We start from the raw sequence: 9,196 nt of genomic DNA on the forward strand, positions 1-9,196 counted from the left end.
ATGGGCGGAGGACCTGAACATACATTTTTCCAAAGAAGAATCCAGATGCTAACAGACACATGAAAAGATGCTCAACATCACTCATCATCAGGGAAATGCAAATCAAAACCATAATGAGGTATCACTTCACACCTGTCAGAATGGCTAAAACAAAGAAGACAAGAAACGACAAGTGTTGGTGAGGATGTGGAGGAAAAGGAACCCTTGTACACTGTTGGTGGGAATGTAAATTGGTGCAGCCACTGTGGAAAAGAGTAAGGAGGTTCCTCAAAAAATTTAAAAAAATAGAAATACCACAGGATACAATAATTCCACCACTGGGTATTTACCCAAAGAAAACAAAAACGCTAATTTGAAAAGATATATGCACCTCTATGTTTATCTCAGCATTATTTACAATACCCAAGATATGGAAGCAACCTAATTTCCTATCCACAGATAAGTGGATAAGGAAGATGTGGCATGTACACACAATGGAATATTACTCAGCCATGAGAAAGGATGACATGATGCCATCTGAGACAACATGGATGGACCTAGAGGGTATTGTGGTGAGTGGAATAGGTCACACCAAGAAAGACAAATACCATATGATTTCACTTATAAGTGGACTCTAAAAGAAGTGAATAAACAAAAAGCAGAATCAGACCTATAAAAACAGAGAACAAGCTGATGGTTGCCATAGGGAAGGAGGGCGCAGGGGGAAGGGGAGTGGGAGATATAGGCTTCCAGTTACAGACTGAATAAGTTACGGGAATAAAAGGCACAGAATAAGGAATACAGTCAATGATCTTGCAATGGTGATGTATGGGGACAGATGTAGGGGCACCGATGGGTGCTACACTTATGGTGAACACAGCATAATGTATAAGCTTGTAGAATTACTACATTGTACACCTGAAACTAATGTAACATTGTCAACTATAAGAAACAAACAAACCCGATTCCATTTTAACACTTAAATCCTCTTTCTTTACTCTAATTCCAAATATCTCAAGCCAATTTCAAGCCACCTTCTAAGGATTAGATATCCCATATAGATTCTTTAAAGGGAAAAATGTACTGGTTAGACAGATAAGAATAAAAAAGTTCACTCAGCAGTTTTATTTCCCAATAGAAATTTGTCATGAAGCATCTTAGGGTGTCATATTTAGTCCCTTGTGGGGTAGTCTGAATCACAATCTCGGGGATAAAGCTCATAGACAGTAACAACCAAGGGTCAGACTTAGACCAGGGTGAATTCATTAAGATAAACACCATCAAGGGAGTAGCCATCCTGCTGGCCCTTCTTGGTCGTGTACCTTTCCTATCCTGTCTACAGTGCATATGGTGACTATTCCAGTCCCTACTGCTCAAGAACTTAGAACGAAAAGAAGTAAGGCGAGGAAGCTAGTGTTTGCAGTGTGGTGTTTTACCCCGGCACTCTAATGAAACTCTGCCCTCAAAAGTCAGCAGGACCGTCCTGGTGGCCCAATGCAATGTCTTCTCAGTCTTTATCCTACACTCGCTTTGCTACTTGAACCTGCCAACCACCGTCTCAGTTCACGGGAATCCTATCTGAGGCAGTCCAGACTGCAGAGAGACAGAAGGGTGAATCTGAGCCACAGTTCAGGAAATTAAGCATGAAACCTAAATATTTATAAGGCATCCAGTAATTATGTGTGCTAGGCATTTTCTTTCAGGCACCTGTGATGTATCAGTGGGTAAAACAAAGACTGCTGCCCACGCAAATGAATAGAAATGTCTCCAGGAACATTAATAGAATTAAGGATTTTATTCTCCCCTTCATGTCCCTGTAGGTTTTATTCTCATTTTTATTATAGTACTTTCAATGTATTATTATTTTTTAAGGTTTTATTTAATTATTTGATAGAGAGACACACAGCGAGAGAGGGAACACAAGAAGAGGGAGTGGGCGAGGGGGAAGCAGGCCTCCCGCTTAGCAGGAAACCCTATGTGGGGCTGCATCCTAGAACCCTGGGATAGTGACCTAAGCCAAAGGCAGCCGCTTAACGACTGGACCCACCCAGGTGCCCCAGTACTTTCAATATATTATTGCAATTGTTTGCTTATGTGTCTGTCTGTCCATCCTGGACTACGGCCTTTGGGATGGCGGGGATGGTGTATTTCATTATCCTGACACTTGGCAGACATTCCATAAATGTCAGTAGAACTAATCCTGAATGAACAAATGAAGCCGGGTTGCTGAACAGTCCTGAGCGATAATGTCTTCGAGAGATTGTGCTTATCTTGATCTTAGGGGAAACCAGATTTTATATTAAAAAGAAAAAAACCCCCACAATATAGGAATACTGCACTAAAGGAATACATATTAAACAAGAATCAGGGCTTCTCTCTGCCCCCTATCACTGACACTCAAGGCAAGGCCAACATCATTTACTTTTCTCTGGTTTAACAAAACCATCTCCCAGCTTGGCTGTGTTCCTCTTCCAACTGGTCTTCTCTCCCTCAATCTGTTCTTCATAATGGAGCCAGGGAGTGTTTTAAAATACGACTATGTCTGTGTCATTTCTTTTTGCAAAATTTGCCATAGTTTTGTATTTTCATCAGTTTTTGCTGTATAACCAGTCCCCACATCTGAGTGACTTATCAAAATAAATATTTTGAGCAATTTGGCTCACCCAGGCTGGCTTCAGTTGGGTAGGACTCCAGGTTTCTGGTTGGGTTTAGGTGTCATTCCAGGGCCGAGCCTGAAGGGGCAGCAGATCCCTGAAGCTTGTTCAGGACACAGACCACCACAGGGGCACAAAAGGGCAGGTGAACCCAAGTAGCTCATTCATAGCTTCCACGGGCCTTCTCCGGTACCATTTCATTGGCCAAAGCCAGTCATATTGCTAAACCCAAGGTCAAGGGGCAGGGACGTTCGCTCTGCACACCGTAAAGCTGTGGTCAGTTCTGTAACATGAAGTGGGGAAAGAATTGGGAGCAACAACCCAATCTTAGGGTTGAGTCCAAAAACCCCTTCTCCATCTGTTTGCTTACTTTCCCATCTTCTTTTGCAACTTCTCCACCTCTCTCACTGCAAGCCTTCATCCATGCTACCGCCGTCTCCTGATGCACTCGTCCGTCTCTCTCCCTCACCCCCACCTCCCTGCTCCCACTCGCCCCACGGGATTCATATTTCCTGGCTGTGGGTGTAAGCCGTACCTCCGTGGGACTGAGCGGGTCGCTCCTTCTCTGCATTGCCGTGGCTGCAGCACGTGATTTTATCAGAGCCTTTATGACCAGGCATTGTTTGTAATTGACTGGCTCCCCTGACTGACTGGGACCTTCCTGAGGTTGGAAGACTGTGACTCCGTTTCACCAGCCTGGCTCCAGTTAGTGCCTTGCATACAGGTACTCATTCTGTTTTTAATTCATCAAAGATACACGTAAGCAGGAACAGACAACAGAGAATACGATTTGGTTTGAGGGTCAGCTCAAAGTAATTTATTTTGAAAAGTCTAGGATATACACATGTCCAAAAGGCTCAAAATATGTGCATGGCCTTTTCATTTTTTCAGAGTCCTCTCTGGTCTCTGATGCTTATTTTCATTACACAAATCTCCCCTTTGTTAGACTTTTGTCATCTGCGCACGGCGTTGCAAGACAGCCTGCCGGTGAGCCCGGTAGTGTGAGGAAGGACTTTACCCTGTGGCTGTAATAAAAAGACAGAACTGCGCTGACGATGTTTGCAACAATTCAAAGGATACAGCCCGAATATTGATCAGCTCTTGTGGCTGAACGTATGCGGAGGGACAAAAGCATTTCCCCCAGGACGCAGTGGTGAGATCTGCCTTTGTTAAGATACACAGGCTCTAAGTTATTTGTTTATAGCCAGAAGACTAATTCTTAATTGATGCATTTCTGAGTGAAAAGACCCAGATGTTACATGCTAATTTTCTCTTTTAGAGTGTGTCAATTTATGCAGTTCTGGCTTGAGGGCTGGGAGAGTCTATCAGTCACACCTGACTACCTGCTCTACAGGAAAATATGAGAACTAGTGTGTTGTCTCTGGAATTTGAGGAAGAAAATCTCATTAAGGACGGGAGCCATTCCTAGTCCCCAGCAAAGGGCAGACAAGATGACCAAGTAAAGATCTGAAGGTGACCGGCTGGTGGGTGTGGGGCGTGCTTTGGGGGGATGGGGATGGAAGAAGTCATGGCGGACCCAAACCTTCCAGGTCCCAGCATATGGGTTTGTTTACTTCGAGAGGTGATTGCCAGCTGAGGCCTGTGTTCTTGTAGCTTATTTCAAATTCTGATGATAGAGAAATTATTCCTTTTTCTGATGATGAGAAATCTGATCCAAGTTGCATAGGCTTAGAAATGTCTATGCTAGTAATTTGCTAAATTTAAGGATATAGGATTTCACAATTAGATTCTCATTTAAGAAAAACCATCTTGCTTATTTAGAGAATTAGTCTTTTATTAGTCAAAATGGATTTGCTTCTGAGGCTTAAACTACTTGGACTCATTTCAGGCAAATGTTTTCTAAGAGCTGAGTTCTTAAATTGAAAGAGAAACATAAGCCAACATAATAACATCTTTAATGAGCTGCATGAATGCCTTAAAAAATCCCATCCTGGCCAAACAGTAGAACAGATATCATAACCAAAGCTGCCAAACAGCTTCTGCCAAAGGGCCCAAATTATCCTAGGTTACAGGATAGACTCATGGCATTTATCTATTTTTTCTATTTTCTTCATTTCTTCTTATACAAAGCTCGGTCCTTTTAAAACGTAGCCTGATTTTTCCCTGCTTGGCAACACGGAGTTGACTGTTTTTCAGACGAGATCAATAATCTCTTCGGAAAAGCACGTAGGCTCGTGTGTGTCGGGAAGCAGTGGGAAGTGGTTATAAAGAGACGGTGGAAACACTTTACATGTGCAAGCAGGGATGTGGAGGACTCCAGATTGCATGCTTAACCTCTTTCGAAATGTCTCCTGTCGTCTGTGTTGTGAGCCTTTATCTCCCAATTACTGCAGAAGTTGCCGTGAAATTCTCAGCACAGCTGCCTGAACTTCACAACGGCCTTGGGCACGTCCCCTCTGCGCATTCCATCATTCACAGGACCGTGAACCTGTTCCGGTGGCCACAGAGACGAGCCCAGCAGGACAGGGCTGGTGGAGGAGGGCAGGGGAGGGAGAGAGGGCTGAGGCTGCAGGGAGCAGCTATTCCGGGATCTGGAGGCCTGGAAGATCATGGATTACGAGGTGAAGAAATGGCTTCTCGATGCACACATTTCCAGGGCTCCAGGGAGCGGCCCTGGAAGACGAACTTGCAGGGATGGGTGTTCTGCGGACCATGCTCTTCTGACTTGCCTCCTGAATCCGACCTCCTTGGGGTCCTCTCATGGCTATTCTGCCAACACCTGCAGGCCTCCCAGCGTTCTTTAAAGGAACCTGACCCAGTGTGGTTGTTCGGTCATTGCCAGGGTTTTTGGCTAATATAAGGAAATACTTAATGAGCACAGACAGATGAGAGTTATGGATCTCCTCCCCCACAAGCAGGTGGATACCACTACAAAGCCAACCGAATTCAGCCGAACGTAACTAGTACTTAGAGCGAATAGTCACCAGACAACTTGTTCTCAGGTTCAGTGAGCTCACTGTCATCTCCTTAGGCTTTCCAACAAGCCCCTGGTCCCAAAGGTTTCATCCAAGGCAGACCTGGTCCTGCTGTGAAGGAGGTGACCGGGCCTTTCGGTGAGATCAGGCCCCTGTTGTCCTTTTGGAAGGGAGTGCTCGCCATATCAAATAGATGGGTGTAACGACCCGCTTGGCTGTTAGGTGTAGTAGATTCTTATTTTCTTATTTATGCAAGAGCTGTGAGGCTCCTGGAATCTTTCTGGTCCCTCATGTGTCTCCAACACCACTCATTTCACCAGTGAGCAATGATTTCCGATGTCCCCTGAGTTCACACAAAAGCCCCACGGAAGATTCAGATGGCCGTGTTTGCACAGCTACCCTGGAATGTGGTTTACTGATGAGAGCCCTTCAGTGTTCGCTAACTGCCGCGGGGGTGTAGATTAAAGTACATTTTCAGTCCTGTAGCAATTCCTATGCTCCTTTCCCCCCATTTATCTCATGCGTATAATGAACGATATTATACACATCCTTCACGGAAATAAAATAACTCAATAAAATCCCTGCCCCTCACAGTAAAGCAGTGTGCACATTATTAGCCATTGTTCCTCAATTCCAAACTCCTCTTTGTGATGCTGGCATGGGGACTCTGCGAGTGTGCCTGCTTCGCCAGCCGTCCCTGTTAGGCTCTGGCTGTAGGGGCCCCGGGGAGGGACTGCAAGGCTAGAAGAAGAAAGCACTGCTCTTTCCTGGGTTCAGCCTCGGCCCAAACTACACTTCACTTTGTCAGCAGTGTTACCTTGCCATGCTTCTGATGCACCAGCACCAGCGTAACCCCTCCCCGATCAGAGGTCTGGGTCCCAGCTCCACGGGACCTTTCCTCTGGGAACTGACTTCTTCCCCTTGTCTCTTCAGCCTTAGGGTGGGTATCTGTTTCTGGCAGTTACTGTCTTTGAGTTACCTCATTGTTCCTGTTTTATGTTTCCAGGCCTCCAGTACCTGCTCTACTAAACCCCTATATTAGACTCACTCTGTTAAAATAACTGGTCTGGGTTCTGTTTTCCAGACTGGATCCTAAATGATACAGTCAGGGTCTAAACAGAAAAACAGAAGCAGAAAAAAAATTCTAGGAGCTTTGCAATGAAAATTTCAAACCAAAAGCTTGGTTTACAAGGAAAGGACTAAGAGAATATGATTATCTTTGGATAGCCCAAGGTCAAAAATGTCAGTATGGTAGGCCTATATCAGGTCATTAGAAGATTTTCCAGAATCTGGTTGTTACAGTGATGTGACAGCAGGTATTGGGGAAGCAGGAACTGAGTGCCTGGGAGTAATAGACTAGCTGGTCTCTGAAGCTGGCCCCAGTAATATCTTCCCTCCCTTTACACACATACCACTCTTTCCATCAGCATAGAACTTCTTTTCCCTCCCTGTGAATTTGGGCTTTCCCTGTGACTTGCTTTATGGTGATATTCTGGGAATTCTGAGCCCAGTCATTAATAGAACTGCCAGCTTATGCTTCTTCCCCTTGGGATACTCCCTCCTGAGACAGTCCCTCTCATAACCCATTCACTGTGCTATGAGAAACTCAGGCCACAAGGCAAGGCCACATAAAGGCGAACTGACATCCACTGCTCAATAGCCCCAGCTGAGAGCCCAGCAGACAGCCAGCATTTGCTGCCAGCCATATGAGTGTGCCATCTTGAATGTTCTAGACCGGCTGGGCGCCCAGAAGACTGTAGTCCTAGCTGACATCAGGTGGAACAGGAGAACCACCCAGCTGAGCTCAGTCAGCTAAGGGATGGTGAAATAGAATGAGATGATTGTTTAAGCCCCTAGGTTCTAGAGTATGTGGTATGTAACAAGAGAGAATGAAATCAGCCAGAAAGACCAGTTCCCAGATATTGGGAGGATGAGATCACTGATAGGAAACCTGGGAACATGGTTACTAAGATTGGTCAAACCCATCCTAGAAGTATTTGTACCTCTACAAAATGATTCCTTGTAAAACAGCATACCAGCATGAACATCTGATTATCCTCGATGCTACCAGAATTTAGGGAAGGGTCTGAAATCCTTTGGAGGGCTGCTTAGGGGATGGAACATGAAGCACTGGGACAGAGTGAAGAGATGAGAAAGGTCTCGGCAAAATTGCCTATATGGGAATGGATGGGTATTCCTGGAGTGAGTGAAGACAGGAAGACCCAAGGTGGGTGTGAGGCTGAGATTGAGAGTGGGCAGGGGGCCAGGCAGTGGGCAGGAGGCTGAATTCTGGAGAAGTTCCTGGCAGTGAGCAAGTGGAAAACTTTGAGAACAAGGTCGTCCAGTACTCAGTATTTGCTCTATACTTATGCCTTTTTGGAATGTTTTCTGTTGAAACTGATGTGGGAATGAGACCACAGACTCCAGAGTTTTTCAAAGAGAAACACTTGGCATTTACTAAAACTACTTATGTGAGAAGAAAGGAGGAGAGCACCTGCAAGCCAGAACCAAATGACGATTTGCCTCAGTTCTTAACACACCAGTTTTACCACTTCTGTAAATCATGTGTGTGGTCCAAGATGCACCCCCTGCTTCCAGAAATTGTGTTGGGATTTGCAGGGGATGAAGACTCTTGTATGCATAAACAGATTTATACAGCTTTGGAAAGCAATTAAAGTATACATTTTGAAAACAAAGGAAGTCAAAGTAAACAGAATGAGTGTTCACCTAGAAAAAGATTCAGGTGACTTAAAAAGAAAGAATTGTGGTGATGTCTTCTTGGCCCAGTTGATAGAGCATGTGACTCTTGATCTCAGGATTTTGAGTTTGAGCCCCATGCAGGGGTGTAGAGAGTACTTAAAAATAAAATCCTAAATAAAAGAGAGAGATTTGCCGTATTCACTAAGAACCTAGGAATTAAACATTGAGGGAACAAAACATTAAGGATCTACTTTGTTCATTGGGTTTTTAACTTTTGGGGCACATAACAACTTTTTTGCTCTGGGGATAGCTAATTTCCCTCAAGTAGATGAAGGATAAAGGCATTGCCTTTCTCACCTGGACAGAGATGAGACGAGGTAACAGAATAGGAAGAAATGTGTGAGTGAGACTCAGGAAGAGCTGGGATTCCTACTGAGAAGCGGTCAGGAAATTATGAACTCCTACGCATTTGCAGACATTTGGGGACAGCTTTGAGTTTCTCACAAGGTTTGGAGAGGCTTGAGCTGACTGAGCTCCTTCAAATCCAAAGAACAGACCCAGGTGATAATTAGAAGACAGTTCCAAGAGATTTAGACCCTGGTGCACATCACACATTGAATGTAATGCATTAACTTCTTTCCTGTGCATGTGGAATAGTGCTTATTCTCAACTATCCTTGGGAGAATTAAGAACACAGTCACCTGAATCATCTTTTGTGTTCTGGGGTTCAGAAATGGATTCCCAATTGAGACATCAGGCTTTTATAGCCCAAATAAGGTACCTTCTGTTACCTTCAGAAGAATTTAGAGAAAAACTTCGGCAGTTTATTGAAGGTCCTGGTTGGTGAGAGGGTCCTTATTCTAGCAATCAGAACCTCAGGTCTCCCAGCTGGAGGGCACCTTGAGAGTCATGGGCTTCAGGGCCCTT

This window comes from Lutra lutra, chromosome X (genome assembly GCF_902655055.1).
Source record: "Lutra lutra chromosome X, mLutLut1.2, whole genome shotgun sequence".
Lineage (NCBI taxonomy): Eukaryota > Metazoa > Chordata > Mammalia > Carnivora > Mustelidae > Lutra > Lutra lutra.